The following is a 19900-nucleotide window of genomic DNA, read 5'->3' on the forward strand; positions in this document are numbered from 1 at the left end:
GCGGATCCGCAGCAGAATCCGCAGCGTGTGCACATTCCCTTAAAGGGGTTGTCTACCTTCTTTAAGGTGCTTTCTTTCGCATTGTATTTAGCGACTTGTTCTGTGGTCCACATTTGCGTTGACTGAGCCATAGACTATGATGGTTCAGGGGTATATGCCTATTGGAGACCACCAAGCAATGTGAAAGCACCCTTAGGGTTGCTGGAGCATTGTATTGATGACCTAGCTACAGATTGGTGGGGGACTAATAACTGTCTCCCCAACTGATAATCTGCTGTGTTCTGGCTACTGAATCACAGCTCCTATACTTCTGCATAAGCGCTGTGCAGCAGTAGTCCGCAGCCTCCACTATGGTTTAATGGGACCTGCGCTCAGGAGCTCATTTAGAGGGTTTACATCTAGCTCCCTCCAGGGCAAAAAAAATAACAGATTGGTGTCGGGCTCTCACTGATCTGCCATTGATTACCTATCCTGAAGAGAAATCATTGCACATGCCCCGCCAACCTCTTTAACTGCGAATCTGCCAGCCTGCTATGGTCGTCAGTGTCTGTAACTTCTATGTCTCTTTGAGCTCCTCTTAGCAGATTTATGATGCCTCAAAGTTGACTGCAGTGAAACAAAGGGCCTGTAAGAGCAAACTTGTGCAACATTTGTAATGAAATCCAATTGCAATGAATATTTTTTTTAGCCCCATGTGTTAATGTATTACACAAAAATCACATCCAAAGCAATGCCATTGGAAAGAAAACAAACATTTGCTGATACTGCGTGTTTATGTTCTCAGAAAAGAACAACTTTTTGAATGGTTCTGTTGACATACTCATATAATGGCTTGTTTTCTTGCTAGTGTTGATTGTTTCTTATTTATATTACACATACCCCCCGAAACGAACTTTTTTTTTTTGTCCTTTCTCATTCTCAGGTTTGAGCTTTCTGTGCAGGATCTTAGTTTTTCTTAGGATTGTGCTTTTCTGGACAGAGAGCTCGGATGTTGCTCCTGGGATCTGTTGTAGCCATTTTCCCAACTTAGGGGTCACTGCTCCAAGTGCTCCTATCACCACTGGAGTCACTGTTGCCTTCAGCTTCCACATCTTCTCCAGTTCTCCTTTGAGGCCCTGGTATTTCTCCAGCTTCTCATATTCCTTCTTTCTGATGTTGCTGTCACTTGGAACTGCCACATCTATTATCATTGCTGTCTTCTGATCCTTGTCTACTATCACAATGTCTCGTTGGTTAGCCAACACCTGCTTATCCGTCTGAATCTTGAAGTGCCACAGGATTTTAGCCCTTTCATTCTCCACCACTTTTTCTTGGGTCTCCCACTTGGACTTAGGGGGACTTAGCCCATATGCTGTGCAGATGTTTGAATATACAACTCCCGCTACTTGGTTGTGGCGATCGGTATATTCTGTTCCTGCTTGCATTTTGCATCTTACCTCTATGTGTTGGACTGTTTCTGAGGTTTCTTTGCATAGTCTGCACCTTGGGTCTTGTCTTGTGTGGTAGATTTCTGCTTCATGGATCTGGTACTTAGTGCTTGCTCTTGTGCTCTATGATTACTGCCTCTGTGCTGTCCTGCTTTCTCCAGCCATTGGTAGGATTTCTCAATGTCAGTCACCAGATCTGTTGTTGTTGCTGCCTTTTAAGCTTTCTCTCAGCATCTCATCTTTTGGTGCCATTTTTCTCATGTATTCCTGGATACTCCTTGTTTCATCTGTGATGGTGGCTTGGATGCTTATCAAGTCTCGCCCACCCTCCTTTCTGTTGGTATACAATTTTTGGGTGCTAGAATTAGGGTGGAGACCTCCATGCATTGAGAGGAGCTTTTGTGTCTTCACATCTGCAGCTTCCATCTCTTCTTTGAGCCAGCATGCTATGCAAGCAGGGTATCTGATAGCTGACAGGGCATATGTATTGATGGCACGGATTTTATTCTTCCCATTGAGCTGGCTCTTCAGGACCTGTCTTACCCTTTGATGGTATTTGGATGTTGCCGCTTTCCTTGCCTCCTCATCATGGTTACCATATCCATGTGGGATGCTGAGGTACTTGTAGCATGTCTGTACATCTGCTATGTGCCCTGCGGGTATACCTTGCCTCTCTTTATTACCCACCGGCCGCACTTCTCCAGTCCAAAGGACATACCGATGTCTTCGCTGTAGATCCTTGTCAGGTGATCGTTTGTTTTTCGCATATAGCTTGATATACAAAAAAGGTTGTACTCTATCATGCTAAAGCATGTCAATGTGAAATATATGAAATATGAATAGCAATACGGCTTTTGAATATTATGAAAAAAATGAAACGCTTAGCATAAAATTTGGCCAAATTATATCTGCCCCTCAACCATCATCAAAGTGGTCTCAAAGACTGATAGGTCCCTCTGAGTGAATACCTCTCTTAGGCTGATGTCTGAATTCCTGAGTGAATGTGGACACCTGGATGTGCCAGTCAGTTTTTTTTTTGTCATATATATAATTTGGCCAAATTTTATCCTAAACGTCTCATTTTTTTCCTAATATTCAAAAGCAGTCTTGCTATTCATATTTCATATATTTCACATTGACATGCTTTAGCATGATGGAGTGCAACCTTTTTTTGTATATTGTATATGAAGGTAGCTCCTCCTGGTATACAGCTTGATGTCATCCATGTAGAGGAAGTGGCTGATGCCGCTTCCACTCTTGAACTTGTATCCAGACTCTGTAATTATCGGACTGAGGGGGTTCAAGCCTACGCAAATCAGCAATGGGGACCATGCATCACCTTGGTATATGCTGCATTTGATGGTCACTTGTACTAGTTGCCTTGAGTTGACTCCCAATGTTGTTCTCCATAGCCCTATTGAGTTTCTGAGGAAGGTTCTTAATTTCCTGTTGACATTGTAGAGAGCCAAGCATTCACAGATTCATGTGTGTGGCATTGAGTCATAGGCTTTCCTGTAGTCAATCCAGGCTGTGCTGAGATTGGTCTGTCTGGATCTTGAATCTTGAGCGACTGCCCTATCTACTAGCATCTGGTGCTTAGAGCCTCTGGTGTTGGTCCCAATACCTTTCTGAGCTGGATTCATGAACTGGTTCATATGGTTCTGTAGCTTGGTGGCTATCATGCCTGACAGGAGTTTCCATATTGTTGTAAGGCAGGTAGTTGGATGGAGCTGTTCCTTTGTGAGGATCCTTCGTGATCAGCACTGTTCTTCCTTGTGTTAGCCAATCTGGGTGGTGGCCAGTTTCTAGCAGTTGGTTCATCTGCTTTGCCATTCGTTCATGTACCGCTGTTAATTTCTTTAGCCAGTAGGTGTGGATCATGTCTGAGCCAGGTGCTATCCAGCTTTTTCCTATCGCCACGACAGCACCCACAATGAGAGAGGGGATCCGCCCACCTTCCGGACAGGAACCTACAGGTTAAAAAGGGGCGGTCCCCCTCGCCCTCCAGTTTGGGTTCCTGTCCGGACGGCGGGAGCCTACAGGTTCGATCGTCTTACCCGGGTCCACCAAGCCTCTGTGCGGTGTCCAGGGAGAACGGCAGAGTCGGGGGCCCGGAAGCAGCGTCGGGGGAAGTTCTGTGTTCAGCTTCCCCCCTCGTCTGACAAGGACGGCATGACCGGATGGTCGAGGTGGCGTTCCTGGGGGAAGGCATGCCGCCCCGGGTCGTCCACGCGCGCGCGACGCTGCAGGAGCAGGTTGGCGCTTATAACCCGGAAGTGGTTTGAGAACTTCCGGAGGAGGCCGGGAGGAGGAGCGCGGGACTTTTAAAAAGCAGACAGCGCTTGGTGAGTGGTGCGGCAACATGTCTTCCACAGGAGACGCCGAACACCGACAGACGGGAGAAAGGAGCAGCAGCAGATCTCGTGGTGGAGAAGTGACACGCGGGCAGCAGGACCCTGGCACGTCACGTCACACCTCACCCCCTCAGAAACCAGTACTCTAAAGTTCATCAGCGGTGGTGAGTTAATCTCTGAAGCCATTGGCTGATACTACTGTCTTCTATACTATGTTTTGTTGTAGGGAAAGAAGGTCTCAAAAACAAAGCATAAGCAGTGTGCGTTATGCACGGAGCCACTACCTGACACCTATGTAAAGAAGTTATGTCAGACGTGTATATGCCAGACGCTAGAGGAAGAGGCCCCCCTCCGCGTATCGGATTTGAGGGAAATAATTAGGGAAGAAATTAAATCATCCTTTAAATCTAGACGGCATGAGAAAGTGTGGAGATAGTATCTGATTCCAGCCCTTCGTTGCAAGAGGGCGAGTGCTCGGAGAGCCCATCACCATCCTCCTCAGATGAGGAGGGAAGGCCTTGCTTTTCCACCGAAAATATGGAGACTTTAATTAAGGCTGTCCGTACAACGATGGGTATGGCAGAAAGTAAAGAGCCGAAAACAACCCAGGAAATCATGTTCGCAGGGCTGAGCCAGAGAAGTCGCAAAGCTTTCCCAGTGGTACATACTGTTAAGGATTTGGTTAGACGGGAGTGGGACAAGCTGGATAAAGGGTTTTTACCTTCGGCCGCAAAAAGAAGGTACCCCTTTGAGGATGACACCTTATCCCAGTGGATGAAAATCCCAAAGGTAGATGCGGCAGTGGCCTCTACCTCGAAAACAGCCTCGCTACCATTGGAAGATGTGGGACTGCTTAAGGATCCTTCAGACAGGAAGGCTGACATGCTTCTTAAAAAAGTATAGGAAGCGTCATCTGGAGCCTTTAAACCTGCAATAGCAGGCACCTGTATGGCGAGATCGGTCATGGTCTGGGTAACTCAGCTGGAAGAACAGCTTAAGGCTAAAGTACCCAGAGATAAATTGTTAAACTCCCTGTCTGAGGTCAGAGAAGGAGCAGCTTATCTAGCGGATGCGTCGATTGATTCCCTGAAATTGGCTGCAAGATCGGCGGGTCTCTCAAATGCAGCCCGACGGGCGCTTTGGCTAAAGACCTGGAAGGGTGATGCTCAGGCAAAAGCCAAATTATGCTCCATTCCGTGTAGGGGTGAGTACCTGTTCGGCCCAGTGCTGGATGACATCCTTGCAAAGGCAGAAGACAGAAAGAAGGGATTTCCTAAAATATTTAATCCCACTTTTAGGAATGCCTTCCGGAGACGCATGCCCTTCAGAAAATTCCAGTCAGACCAGCAGGGATATAATCGTGACTGGGAGACGTCGGATCAAAAGAAGAAAGGTGGATACTATAAAAACCCTTCATCTTTCTCGAGACGTAGACGTCTACCAGTAGGAGGAAGACTAAGATTCTTCTCTGCGGAATGGAAAAAGATAGCATCTAGTGCCTGGATAATGGGGGTAGTCGAGTCAGGATTAAAATTAGAATTTTTGAGAACTCCCCCAAATCATTTTGTTATAACATCACTGGACACTCCGGCCCAACAACAGGCCTTAGAATTAGAGATTCAACAATTGCTTACAAAGCGAGTTATTGAAGAAGTACCAAAACATCAGGAGAAGACGGGTTTTTATTCTCCCCTGTTCTTAATCTCTAAACCTGATGGGTCCTTTAGGACTATCATAAATTTACGTAAATTGAATGAATATCTTCAGTACCGCGCTTTTAAGATGGAATCCATTAAATCAACAACTAAGCTTTTGTTTCCTAGGTGCTACATGTCGGTTTTGGATCTAAAAGATGCGTACTACCATCTTCCAGTTCACAGAAATCACCAGCAATTTCTCAGGATGGCAGTATGGGTAAACCATCAGATTAAACATTTCCAATTTTTAGCAATGCCCCTTGGCCTGTCCATGGCTCCTAGAATTTTTACAAAAGTTGTTTCAGAAGTAATGGCCCATATCAGGGAAAAGGAAACCCTTGTGGTGCCCTATCTAGACGATTTTTTAATAATTGGAAATTCAATTGCTCAGTGTACGTCTAGGGTAAATGCTGTAATATCATCCCTACAGGAACTCGGATGGTTAGTCAACTGGGAAAAGTCAAAACTGGAACCCACAAGATGTCAGGTGTTCCTAGGAGTTCTTCTTGACTCGGAAAATCAGTCATCCTTCCTACCAGAAGACAAGAAGCAGAAGGTCATTCAAAGAATCAGGGCCGTAAGGAAAGTTCCAAACTTAAGTTTAAGAGACGCAATGTCTCTGCTAGGATCTTTGACTGCATGTATATCGGCAGTGAGATGGGCTCAAGCTCATACCCGAATGCTTCAATACGAAGTTCTTCAAGCAGAAAAGGATCTTCACGGTGCTCTGAGCAGAAGATTCAGTCTATCAACCGCCACTCTTCACGATCTGAGATGGTGGCTCAATCTGGCACATTTATCAAAGGGAGTTCTCTGGAACATCACTCCGGACAACATAGTTACGACAGATGCCAGTCCATTCGGTTGGGGAGCCCATATGGGAGACAGTCTAACCCAGGGACGTTGGTCGACTCAGGAGTCCCAGAATTCCTCAAACCTAAGAGAACTTGCTGCAGTCAATCAAGCTCTTCTTTGCTTCCTACCATCCCTGAGGAATTCGCATGTACAAATACAAACAGACAATATGACTGTGGTGGCCTACATCAATCATCAGGGAGGGACAAGATCACGATCCCTAATGATCACTACAGCACAAATATTGTGTCTGGCCGAGAATCACCTACAATCCCTGTCGGCAGTTCATATAAAAGGGGAGTTCAATATACAGGCGGACTACCTCAGTCGCCATTCCCTTCGTCAGGGAGAGTGGGCCTTAGACCAACACATATTCGATCAAATAGTCAATCTGTGGGGATTACCGACAATAGATCTATTTGCTACCAGGGAGAACAGGAAGGTCAGGAGGTTCGCATACCTACAGATAGCAGACCAACCATTCATAGTGGATTCCCTTCATGTCCGTTGGGACTTCCAGCTGGCGTATGCTTTTCCCCCTATGTGTCTAGTTCCGATAGTTCTCAGGAAGATCTGGGAGGAAAGAGCCAGAGTGATTTTAATTGCTCCCTTCTGGCCCAAGAGGCCTTGGTTTTCTCTCCTCAGGACAATGTCGGTGACCGATCCCTGGGTGTTGCCAGTAGTTCCGGAACTCCTTTCTCAAGGTCCATTTCATCATCCAAATTTGGAGACTCTTCACTTAACGGCTTGGAACTTGAGAGGGAGCTTCTGAAGGAAAGGGGGTTCTCTAGTGCTTTAATAGCTACCTTATTAAAAAGCAGGAAGGAAGTCACTACAAAAATCTATACAAAAATTTGGAAAAAAAATCCTTATGTTTCATCAGCAACCATTAGAAGATAATGCTCCAATTCCGGCTATCTTAGAGTTTCTTCAGAAAGGCTGGGAGTTGGGTTTAGCTGTCAACACTCTAAGAGTTCATGTTTCAGCCTTGGGAGCTCTGTATAATAGTGATATAGCTGGTAATAGATGGGTTGCTAGGTTCATTAAAGCATGTCAGCGTTCTAACCCAATCCATATTGTAAGAATACCCCCTTGGGATCTAAATCTGGTGCTTGACGCATTGACCGAACCTCCCTTTGAGCCTTTAGACTCTATTTCGATAAAAAATTTTAACCTTAAAAACAGCCCTACTTTTAGCATTAACGTCTGCCAGGAGGGTCAGTGATATGCATGCGTTATCAGTAGATCCTCCCTATCTAATAATTCTCCAGGATAAAACTGTCTTAAAACCTGATCCTGCTTACTTGCCAAAAGTAGCATCCAAATTTCATAGAAGTCAGGAGATTTATTTACCATCTTTCTATGAAAATCCAGGTTCAGAAGAGGAGAAAAAATATCATACCCTAGATGTTAAGAGGGCAATATTAGAATACCTGGATAGGACACAAAACTGGAGACAGAGTAGGGCTCTGTTTATTTCTTTCCAGAAACGGAAAAAGGGTTCTGGTGTCACGAAAAGCTCTATCGCCAGATGGATTAGAGAAGCGATATGTCTTGCCTACTCTGCCAGGGGAGTAACACCACCAGAAGGCATCAGGGCGCACTCCACTCGGGCCATGGCATCATCCTGGGCGGAGAAGGCAGATGTCCCCATTGAAATGATATGTAAGGCGGCAACTTGGTCATCACCTTCCACCTTTTATAAACACTATCGCCTTGATCTATCTGCTAATTCCAGCTTACAGTTTGGCCGTTCAGTACTTAGTGCTGTGGTCCCTCCCATTTAATAGTCTTTGAAAGTCTCTCGTTGTGGGTGCTGTCGTGGCGATAGGAAAACCGGTTTTTACGTACCGGTAATAGGATTTTACAGAGTCCACGACAGCACCCATACATTCCCCCCCCGTATTTAGTTACTTATTCCTGCACTCTGTTGGAAGGTGTGCCTTAGAGATCACTCTATAGAGGTGGTGGTATTTAGTAATGTTTAAGATAATATTGTCATGTACTGATTCATTGGCGGTATCCCTTGTACTCTGGAACACAAACTGGAGGGCGAGGGGGACCGCCCCTTTTTAACCTGTAGGTTCCTGTCCGGAAGGTGGGCGGATCCCCTCTCTCGTTGTGGGTGCTGTCGTGGACTCTGTAAAATCCTATTACCGGTACGTAAAAACCGGTTTCATGTTCTTGACACGCTGTTGGATGTCTGCTTCTGTAATTGTGACTGGTTCTTGCTCAAGGTGGTTGCTGTGTTTCATTCTCAGATCTTTGCAGCCACATTGCATTGGTGTTGTGGGTTTTTTCCTTCTCCTATATATTCCTCCAGTATTGTTCAGTCTCTGCTATTGGTGGAGTTGCTGCCTTTGTGCTGTTACTCTGTAGTTGGGAGTACACCTTGGATGGTTCTTTGGAGAACAGCGCATTTATCCTCTTGGCCTCAGCTTCTCTAGTGTATCTCCCTAGTCTAGCAGGAAGTGTTGTGAGCCTTTGTTTAGCATCTCTATGGCTTCAGTTGGGGTCTGGCCTTTGTACTTGTCCAGCTTGGTCTTATTCTTGATCTTTACACCCTTTTGTATTTCTGTTAGTTGGCTGACTTCCCTTTGTGTCACCTTGATCTTTGTCTCCAGTCTTGTTTTCCAAGGGGGGCACATACTGCTGTTGTTCTGGCTGGTTGTATAGATAAGCATTTCCATGGTTTCTGACGCAGTAGCATAGATCAGTTTATTAGTTTGAGTTATGGTGGTGGTAGGTATTGATGAAAGTGCTCTATTGGCATCTTCTAGCATACTGGTGGTGTTTATTGCTGAAACTTGGTAGTTAGTCTCTGGTATTGATGGTATTTTGTTTATCTTAGGCTACGTTCACATTTGCGTTGCGTCGGGTGCAGGTTCGGCGACGCATAGCGACGGACATGCGTTGTCTTGCGTTTTGTGACGCATGCGTCATTTTTGGCGCAAGCGTCAGGGCGCAGAGGGCGCTGCATGATGCAGTTTTTTTGCGCCAAAAATCATGCCAAAAATGGATGCATGCGTCACAAAACAATGTGTTTTGCATGCGTTGTGCGTTGCGTCACCAACGCAACGCCCAACAACGCAAATGTGAACGTAGCCTAAGATCTTCTGTTTCCGATCAGCTGCACTGCTTTCTAAATGCAAGATTGGATCAGGATTTCCAGGGGGTTGCACGTTGTTCTTCCAGGTCTTCATGTGGGGTGGATCTGCAGTGCAGTTGATCCATCTCAAGTTGTGATAATAGCTTTCTCTTTATGACATTGAAACATTGGATGACTAGTTGTTTCTTAGTCAGTGGATATGCAGGTCTTGTAAGTTGTATCCGTCGAGAGTTTCCTAAAACGCTTCCTATATCCACTCTCATTTGGTCTGCTGTTGCACTATATACAATGTTGTAGCATAGTTGTGATGCCACATCCCTCTTTGGTGGGCTCTCTGCATTACTAACTCCCTCTAATGGTATCTAGAGAATAAAAAAGGCACTATTTCTGAAGACTGCCCTGTAGCTGCATCTCATTAAGTGGCTCCTTCAGGTGTGGCTAGTGGGACCATTGAGATTTACTACTCAAAGTGAAGATTTATCCTGACATCACAGATGGATTACTCTCATATGTCAGTCTGTCTGGTTTTGTGACTTGCGCCTTCAAGCACAGCCCTAGCCTGTGCCTCAAGTCCTGTGGCTCCATGTCTTTGTTCGCCTCTGGACCCAGATCCAGCTTTTTTCCTCACATTGGAGCTTGGCTTGGCTAACAGGATGCTCTACTTGGCCCTTAATTGCTATAGAGTTCATCCTATAACACGAGTACAAAAAAACAAAATTCAGGCTACCTGGAATTCAAATTACTGGTAGGTCCGTAGATCCCTCCAATCCCCCTCCCCTTTTTTTTTTTTCTTCTTTTTTTTTTTTTTAATTAAATAAGCACTCCCAACAAAGTTTTTATCATTTTAATATATTGCAATCATATAATATTGGGCTACGTTCACACATCAGGTTTTTTCCATCAGGCATAATCCGGCAAAGTTTGGAAAAACTGGATCCGGCAAAAGATGCTGCCGGATCCGGTTTTTCCCTATAGACTTGTATTAGCGCCGGATGACCTTATGTTTCGTCCGGTTTTCACCGGATCCAGCAAAAATGTCATTTCCAGCGTCTGGAAAAAATTTACACAGTAATGTTTTTTTTTGTCTCCGGTGAAAAAGCCGGAAGCGCCGGATTCCGTTTTTTTATCTGAGCGTGCTCAGAAACAATTGGCCAGCCCCCAATTAGGAAACACCTATAAAGCCAGCCAGGTAGGCCTTCACTCAACCATTTACCAGCCAGCAAGAAAGACCCAGAGAACCTGCTGCCATCCAGAGCTGAAACTGCCGCCAGCCAGAGCCGGAGCCTCCAGCCAGCCAGAGCTGAACCTGCCCCAGGCCAGCCACAGCTAGCCGGCAAGCCACAGCCAGCCGGCAAGCCACAGCCAGCGAGCTACAGCCAGCCAACAGCAGCAAGCTATGTTCTTCTGGGAGCCCTCTCTCGCATTGTCAGCACTGTGAGGTAAATATATATCTTTCTGTTTTTTTCTTTTTGGTGATGTTCACCTAACAATATGCTTTAATTCTTAACAGGAACCTGCAGCGTCCGAGGTGCTTCTAGAAGGAGACGGAAGGGGTGGAGAGATACCCGGAGCGGGCGAGCGTGTAGTAAGTATCTAAATGCATCGCAGAAACACATCATCACAGACATCACAGTACACACAACACATAACAGATCATTGCAGACATCACTGAACACACAACACATAAGCCAACATCCAAGCACATCATTTTTCTTTTTGTTTTTCTTTTTTCTTTTAGTCTTCCGATTCTGGGGCTCGATCCAGAGGTCCTCAAAGCGCCTCCCAGGGTCGTCAGGGTGAGCGTCGTGGCGGTCACCACTGAGTAAGTATTTTCTTTTTTTTGAGTCTAATGTCTTTGTTTTTTTTCTTTTTTAACAGGCTTCACAGCGGGCTCCTGACTCGGATGGTGAGGAGGCCGGTCTCAACATTGACCTCCTCATTGATCTAGTTAGAGAGCGGGAGCCGCTGTGGAACATGGGGGATCGCCACCACGCTGATATTGGTGTTACCCGACGGCCCTGGGAGGAAGTCTGCGATCAGCTTGTGGACCATTGGGAGGACCTCGATGTTCAGGCCCAGAAGGGAGGACCTCGATGTTCGGGCCCAGAATCAAGCACGTAAGTATTCACATCTCAGTTTTGTTGCTGGATGTAATGTGTTGTATACTAACCAATTTGTGTCTTCAATTTACAGGTGAAAGAATTGTCAAGCAGTGACAATCGGGGATCGCTTCAAGAAGGGTTTCAACAAAGAGATGCAGGCCCCGTGTGGATCCAGAGGACGCAAGAGCAGATATAAATATGCCCTAGCCCTGGTGTTTCTCAGGACAACGATGGTGAGCAGAAGGTAAATATTATCCCCCCATTTTAACATGTTTACATGTCTAACCAAATTTTTGGTTTCAGCCAGGGCCAAGCAATAACAATATATTAATTTAAATTTTTTTTTCTTTTTTCCACAGCACCATCTGCAGCACTTGGGAGCCTGCCCAGTTGAATCCTTCAGAAGCGATCCCTCAGGATTCCGCCACGAGGGACACTTCGACAGACCCACCCCTCTGCACCTTCCCAGCCTTTCCTCACATGCGATCCCTCAGTCCCATCCACCAGCGCTGGAGCATCGTGACAGACTGCGTTACATGAAGCTGCTGGTGAGGATATAGCTTTTCCTTTACCCCACTCCTCTGATGCTGCCACCTCTAGAACACCTGTGGGTTCTGGGTGGCAGCGCCAGAGGGGTCAGGTACAGAGCTATGCACCAGAGTTCTTGCATCTGAATGCAGCTTTCCAGAACCGTCTCGAACTGTTGTCTGAGCAAATGACTGCAGGTTTTAATTTGCTCAGCAACAGTATTCTTGATTTGCACACACGACTGGATAGGATGCATTCAGATGCAAGTCGATTGCCTAACCACTCGTTTTTCCAGGCGGTTGTAGAGCCCATAGACATGTAATGCAAGCCTGTCAGTTTGCTCTAGCGCAGGTAAGCTCCCAAGACCCTCCACCCCCCTGGTAGTTGCTCCTGCACCTGCCCCCCTCGAGCCACTGTCCCTCCGCCATCCCCTTTCCAATACCAGCAAACTGGCCAGTACCATCCTGCCCTGTACCAGCATCCTGCCCCATACCAGCAACCTGCCCCATACCAGTTCCCTACCACATCTGTGCCTCCACTCCCTACCCAACCTGCACTCCGTGGCCTGTACCACCAGTCTCCTACACCACCCATTATGCCCCAAACACATATCTCTTCTCCACCCTCCACTTCTACTGTCTCCCTGTCCCTCCACTCCACCCCTCAAACCTTCCAAATACCACTCCCGGTTTCATTTCCACCCATTCTCTTACTTTCTCCACACCTTCACCTTCTGTTTTTCCTCCTGATTCGTCACCACCACCATCCTCTCTCCACACTCCCACTGTCGAAGTGTCCCAATCTGACAGCCCCTCCAGTATTATCTCCACCCCACAGTTTTTAAATTTATGAAAGTTTTGTTAAAATTTTTAAAAAATAAAGAACTTTTTTTGGATATAAAAAAAAAATTTGTGTCACTTATTACATGATAAGGTTTACTATGGGTAAAATGGGTTTTAAAAAGGTAATAAACATTGGGAAAATCCCAATCAGGTACAATACATTGGGTAAAACAGGTACAATACTTTGGGGAAAAGGTAATAAACTTTGGGAAATTCCCAACCTGGTAAAATACTTTGGGTAACACAAGGTGAAATAATTTTGATAACAATGTACAAAACACTTTTCAAACTCTCTAATCCTGCCATTCTACTCTTCTTTGAGGTGACACGAAATATTCAGCAGATTTGTCCCTCATTCTTGAAACTGCCACAGAACTTCTAAAAGTAATGTTCTGATAGTCATGCAAGGTGGTTTCTTCAGAGTGGTCTTCAATGGAAATTTGTTCCTTGCAAATAACAAAATTGTGCAGGACCACACAAGCTTTTACCACCTTGTCAACAGTGTCAGCCTTGAGGTTGATAGCAGTCAAGAGAACTCTCCATTTTGCAGTTAAAATCCCAAAAGCGCACTCCAACATTCTTCGTGCGTGTGTTAGGTGGTAATTAAAAATGCGTTTAGTTGCCATCAATCCACTACTGGAGTATCGCTTCAGCAGGTGCTCAGATAGTTGAAACGCTTCATCTCCAACACAAACAAATGACATTGGTGGCCCAGAGGTTTGAGGAAGTGGTCTTGGAGGTGGAAATTCAAAGGTGTTTCCATACAGATGACGCCCCATAGCAGACACTTTAAACACTTGTAAATCATTTAAGCCTCCATATGCCCCAATATCGACCACAATAAATTTGTACTCGGCGTCTGCAATGGCCATGAGCATGATGGAGAAATATTTTTTTGTAGTTAAAATATTCCGATCCCGATCCAGCAGGTTTGACTATGCAGATATGTTTCCCGTCCACAGCTCCAAGGCAATTTGGAAACTGACAAATTTGTAGGAATTTGTTCGCGATCTCCAGCCAACTCTCCTTTGTGGGATGTGGTATAAATTCCTCATGTAGAGAGTCCCACAATGCATGGCAGGTGTGCTTGACAATTCCGGATATGGTGGAAATCCCAAGTCGGAACTGGAAATGTAGTGACGAAAGGGATTCTCCAGTTGCAAGGAATCTGTGACAAAAAAAGGAAAAATTTGTACAAAATACCAGTAATAACGTTAGTTATGAGTCAGCTAGAATAGTCGGAGATACAAAAAAAATATTTAAAAACCACCAGCAACAACATTACAGTTATAAGTGTGGTTTCACAGTAGGAGATACAATAAAAATGTGGACCCATAGAAGCGCTCGGTAGCATGAAACGATCGTCGTTTCACATGAGCTCAACTGTTTTACCCGCCTGCTGTGGCTTTTATGTATCCACAATAAAGGATTATTTTGCATGGAACTGTCCGCTCTCTTCACATGGACTTATGATTTCTTTTGATGTTTTTTGATAACGCCACCCATATCCTTTGGGGTGTGTGTTTATGGCCTTTTTATCCCGAAGTTTAACAGCTGTGCCGGCTTTTCATTTTCTGTTTTGATGACGCAATAAAAATGGCTTACCATAGTCACTATCAGACGCTCTGCAGGTGAAATGGAGAAACGGCAATAGGTATCACTTCTTGCGATGAGGTGTCCAATCCGTTCCACCAACACGTCAAAGTTCTCAGCTTTCATCCGCACATAGCTGAAAAACTTCTCTGGCTCTCTTCGTAGCTCCATGTATAAAGTTGAAAAGACTACCTGCGTCATTCTCTGTGCTGTGATGGGGTGGATCCACAAACGCCGTTGCCGCTGACGCATGATGCACTGCTGTCTCTCTCGCTCTTTCTCCAGAACAATCTCTCTCAATCGATTCGCCTCCACAGTAAAATCCACGTTGATCTTGAGAATATTCGCAATAACGCCTTCCATCTTGCACTCCAACCACTTGCTCCTCTATAACCGGTCAAAGATGGGCTGTAGGAACACAGTATATATAGGTTTTCAGTAGCCAATCACGTTTGGGAGCCTCCTATGGGTGTTTTTAAAAACCGGATCAGTCGTAAAACGGATAAAAAAAAAAGATGGAAAAGTGAATGCTGGTTCCTCTAGTCCGGATCCGGTGGAAAAACGGATCCGTTTCATCAGTTTCTCACAATTTACGCTGGATCGGTCGCTCCAGCACGACACCGGATCCAGCCTGATGGAAAAAACCTGATGTGTGAAAGTAGCCTAATACATATAATTTTCTACCCAGTTAATTATTCTCTAGTCCCTGCTCTATGTAGAAATAGGAAGTCTCTTGTCCCTCATTCCCCCTCCAACTCCATACCCAGCTGTGCAGAGAAAATTGACCTCCGGTTTCGACATAGAGCTCAGAAGGATTCAGTTAGTCCATTTTTAATAACATGTCATAGACCTAATAGAAAACAGAACAATTGGCTGGGTAGAAGGGCAAAATAAGCAAATGACTGCAATATATTAATGCGAGCATGTCTCCAGTAATAATGCTGTTAACCTGCAGACATGGAGCTAATCTGCAGGTTAACAGCATGATGCTGTTCGCTACCTGCACGTAGCTGAATGCAGCGGGGAGAAAAATATCTTTATTCTACCAGCCAGCATTTGGTATTCAGTCATGGAGGCGGCGCTGATTCAGTCACCGCTCTGACTATACAAAGCGGCCTCTGTAATCACACCGCAGCCCCGGGTGCACAGTTACAGCGGCCACTTTGTATAGTTAGAGAAGTGACTGAACCGGTGCTGCCCCCCGACTCCATGATTGAATGCCGAATGCTGGAGAATAAAGATCATTTTCTCCCGGTTACATTCGGCTACTTGCAGGCACCGGACAGCATAAGGCTATGTGCACACGCTGCGGATTACTCTGCGGATTTTTCCAGACTGATTTTGGTCATTTCGCAGGTAAACCGCACTGCGGATTTCCTGCGGATTTACCGCAGTTTTTGTGCGGATTCCACCTGCGGTTTTACACCTGCGGATTCCTGTTATGGAGCTGGTGTAAACCGCTGCTGAATCCACACAAAGAATTGACATGCTGCGGAATAAGCAACCCTACGTTTCTGCGCATTTTTTTCTGCAGCATGTGCACTGCGGATTTTGTTTTCCATAGGTTTACATGGCACTGTAAATGCATGGAAAACTGCTGTGAAACTGCAGCGTCAAAACTGCTGTGGATCCGCAGCAAAATCCGCAACGTGTGCACATACTATCATGCTGCTAGCCTGCAGATTATCCCCATGTCTGCAGGTTAACAGCATTATTATGGATACAGGTTCCCTTTAAAAGGAGAAAAACCTTGATGAGACAGGTTCTTGGTGTGTGTTGGCATGCATGCATTGCTTTCTCCGGTGTCCAGCGTTGTTCTTTTTTGCTTCTCCGGGACGTCATTGCAATTGTGAGAAGCTGGCTTAGGCTGCACTCTGTGTGACCCAAAAGTCACTTTTACAACGCAAATCTGTGCAGTGTCAGAACGAGGGTCAGTTAGGTATTTATTGTAAAATGTCCGGCTCATACAGGACATAGAATGAGCCAGGTAGTTGCAATAGTGGGGACGTCACTGAGAAGAGAACAGTGCTGCACACCAGAGAGCAGCGGTAAGTGAGTATAATAATACTATATTAAAACCTTAATGGGAGTGCTTCTTTAACTTTAAATCCAGTGAGCAGCTGTAACAATAAAACCCAAATTAGAATATCAAGTAATATAACCTAGAGATAGAAATTAGGGGATCTAAGTAAAGAGTGGAAATTAAGGGTTAGTGCATACAGATCAGGGTTTTTTTTGCACCTTTTTGCCAGTGTGCGAGGGTTGGGTAGTGGGTTTGAGGTTTTCATAAGGTCTTATTTTGAGGTATGTGACTAAGGCTACTTTCACACTAGCGTTAACTGCAATACGTCGCAAATGCGTCGTTTTGCCGAAAAAAACGCATCCTGCAAAAGTGCTTGCAGGATGCGTTTTTTCAGCATTGACTAACATTAGCGACGCATTGCCACACGTCGCAACCGTCGTGCGACGGTTGCACCGTGCTGTGGCGGACCGTCGGGACCAAAAAACGTTACATGTAACTTTTTTTGCTCCCGACGGTCCGCTTTTCCCGACCGCGCATGCGCGGCCGGAACTCCGCCCCCACCTCCCCGCACTTCCCCGCACCTCACAATGGGGCAGCGGATGCGCTGGAAAAATGCATCCGCTGCCCCCGTTGTGCGGCGGAGACAGCGCTAGCGTCGGGGACCTCGGCCCGACGTACTGCGACGGGCCGAGCCCGACGCTAGTGTGAAAGAAGCCTAATTCTGAGGAGGGAAGTTGGTAGGCATCCGATAAGGGGAACCTGTCGGCACAGATTGGCTATTCAAAGTACAAGTACAAGTGCATTGTGGTGTGGATAAATGTTTAAGTACACCTTCCTACCTGCTTGCTTTCCTCTATCTCCCTATCTTCATGTACATGAATTGGCCAATTTATGCACCAAGTATTCTCAATTTTTCGTATTTTCTAAAGCAATAATGCAATTTATATTTGATTATATTTCATGCTATAGCACTACAGTGCAACTTTATTTGTTAGTCATTCTGGGCTGATAGTATCTTTTTATAGAGAGAACTTGACACTACTGTTGACAAACTGATATACAATGATGTGGATTTGAAAAGGAGTCAGCTGTGAATAACTAGTCTACATTCCTAATAGACTTTGCTGTACTAGTATCCTTACATGGTTGTACCCTTTATAGCTATGCTTCTGCAACTAAGCTACAGAAGTGCAAACCTCAATTGTCTCGGTAAACCAGTTGAAGTCTATTAGTTTGTTAGTGTCCACTCGCAGTGCCAACAGAGATGAGTTTCTTCCATTCATTTAGATGTCTCTTCAATACCAATAGGTAAAAAAAGGAAAGTACATTTTCTATTTATTTTAAGACAAGCATTTAGTTAATGATTCCATAAGGATATGTCAACACAGGTTGAATATCATGCACAAAAAATCCAGACGGAAAATTGTGAGTTATATATATATTTGTCTAAGGGGTACTTCCGTCTTTCTGTCCGCAACTTCCGTAACGGAAATCCCGCATCGCTGATTGGTCTCGCCAGCTGCCTGTCATGGCTGCCGCGACCAATCAGCGACGGGCACAGTCCAATTAGTCCCCCCCTACTCCCCTGCAGTCAGTGCCCGGCGCCCGCATACTCCCCTCCGGTCACCGCTAACACAGGGTTACTGCCAGCGGTAACGGACCGGACTATGCAGCATCAATAGTAAAAAGATGTAATGTTAAAAATAATAAAAAAACAAAGAACCTGCTATTCTCACCCTCCGTAGTCCGCCCAGGCGCGTGTGGCTGCCGCCATCTTCCGTTCCCAGAGATGCATTGCGAAATTACCCAGAAGACTTAGCAGACCGCTAAGTCATGTGGGTAATTTCGCAATGCATCCTGGGAACGGAAGATTGCGGCAGCCGCGCGCGCATCGCCAGAGCTTCGCTGGATCCCGGCGGGTGAGTATATAACTATTTTTTATTTTAATTATTTTTTTAAACAGGGATATGGTGCCCACACTGCTGTATACTATGTGGGCTGTGTTATATACTGCGTGGCTGCTATATACTACGTGGCCAGTGTTAGATACTATGTGGGCTGTGTTTTGGACTGCGTGGGCTGTGCTATATATTACGTGGCCAGTGTTATATACTAAGTCGCCTGTGTTATATACTGCGTGGCTGCTATATACTGCGTGGGGAGTGTTATATAGTATGTGGGCTGTGTTATATACTGTTTGGGCTGTGTTAGATACTGCGTGGCCACTGTTATATATTGCGTGGCCTGTATTAACGCATTGGGTATTCTACAATATGTATGTATATAGCAGCCACATAATATATAGCACAGGTCACGTACTATTTGTCTATGTACTACATGGCTCCTATATACTACTTGGCCTGTGCTATATACTATGTGGCTGCTATATGCATACATACATATTCTAGAATACCCGATGCGTTAGAATCGGGCCACCATCTAGTACTCAATATAATATAATATTTTTCCATGACCTCTAAAGGGGTCATATTGCATCTGCAACAAAGATGCCTCAATAAATCACATTTGTTTTCACACAGATTCCTGATCTAAAATTGAGGTCTGAGAAATTTGGAGCCTAAGTAAATACTGTAAAATTTATAATGCTCTTCAAAACATTCCTAAGCCAGTTTTGTTGTAATGTTACCATGAAGTTATGTACTTCGTCTACAACAAATGATTAGGTAATTGATACGTATATAGGTCATATCCATATAAATGACACACAATTTTATAGTGCACATGAACCTCCTCATTGATCCATGGATCAGTTCTGATGCCTCTATACTCACTATAGGCAGTTTCATGGTGGACAAGTGTCAGGATGGGCACTCTAACTGGTCTGCATCCACAAAGTACACAGCCGTCTGTGATGAGCTATAATTTTTTACTATGCTCTCATAGCCAGCAACAATTCTTTCCCCTTCTCCATGACAGCACCACCTGAGAGAGGGTATGTGCCCATCAAGGACAAGTAACCTACTGAATAAAAGGGCGGTACCTCTCCAATGCATCATCAGTTTAGGTTCCCTCAAGGACAGGAAACCAAAGTGAAGTGAGGACGGTACCGATGATGTTTTACCCAGGTAGGGCTGGTGCATGCTGAGGTCTGGAAGCGCCACTGCCGGTCAGGAGGTTTGTGGTATGCGGTTGCAGTGCCCCAGAGTCCTGGTTGCTGCAGTAATATTATTCCTCCACCAGGGGGAGTGATATTACGTCTGGAGGCAATAAAGGAGATCTCCTGTCCAGGTATCACAACCACACCACACACTTCACACTCCAGTCCACCAGGGGGAGCAAGGGTTCTATCCACTAGGCCACTCCTCACAGTTAGGTAAACTGGTGGGTTGGTTAGAAAGTTAGACAGAAG

General features: G+C 45.3%; 1 protein-coding gene across 1 annotated transcript in view; it reads left to right on the plus strand.

Moving 5' to 3' along the window:
- The window catches only part of LOC143765069 (uncharacterized), a 71249-nt gene that overhangs the window by 687 nt on the left and 50662 nt on the right, over positions 1 to 19900 (plus strand). The gene's annotated exons all lie outside the window — the stretch shown is intronic.

This window comes from Ranitomeya variabilis, chromosome 1, assembly GCF_051348905.1.
Source record: "Ranitomeya variabilis isolate aRanVar5 chromosome 1, aRanVar5.hap1, whole genome shotgun sequence".
Classification (NCBI taxonomy): domain Eukaryota; kingdom Metazoa; phylum Chordata; class Amphibia; order Anura; family Dendrobatidae; genus Ranitomeya; species Ranitomeya variabilis.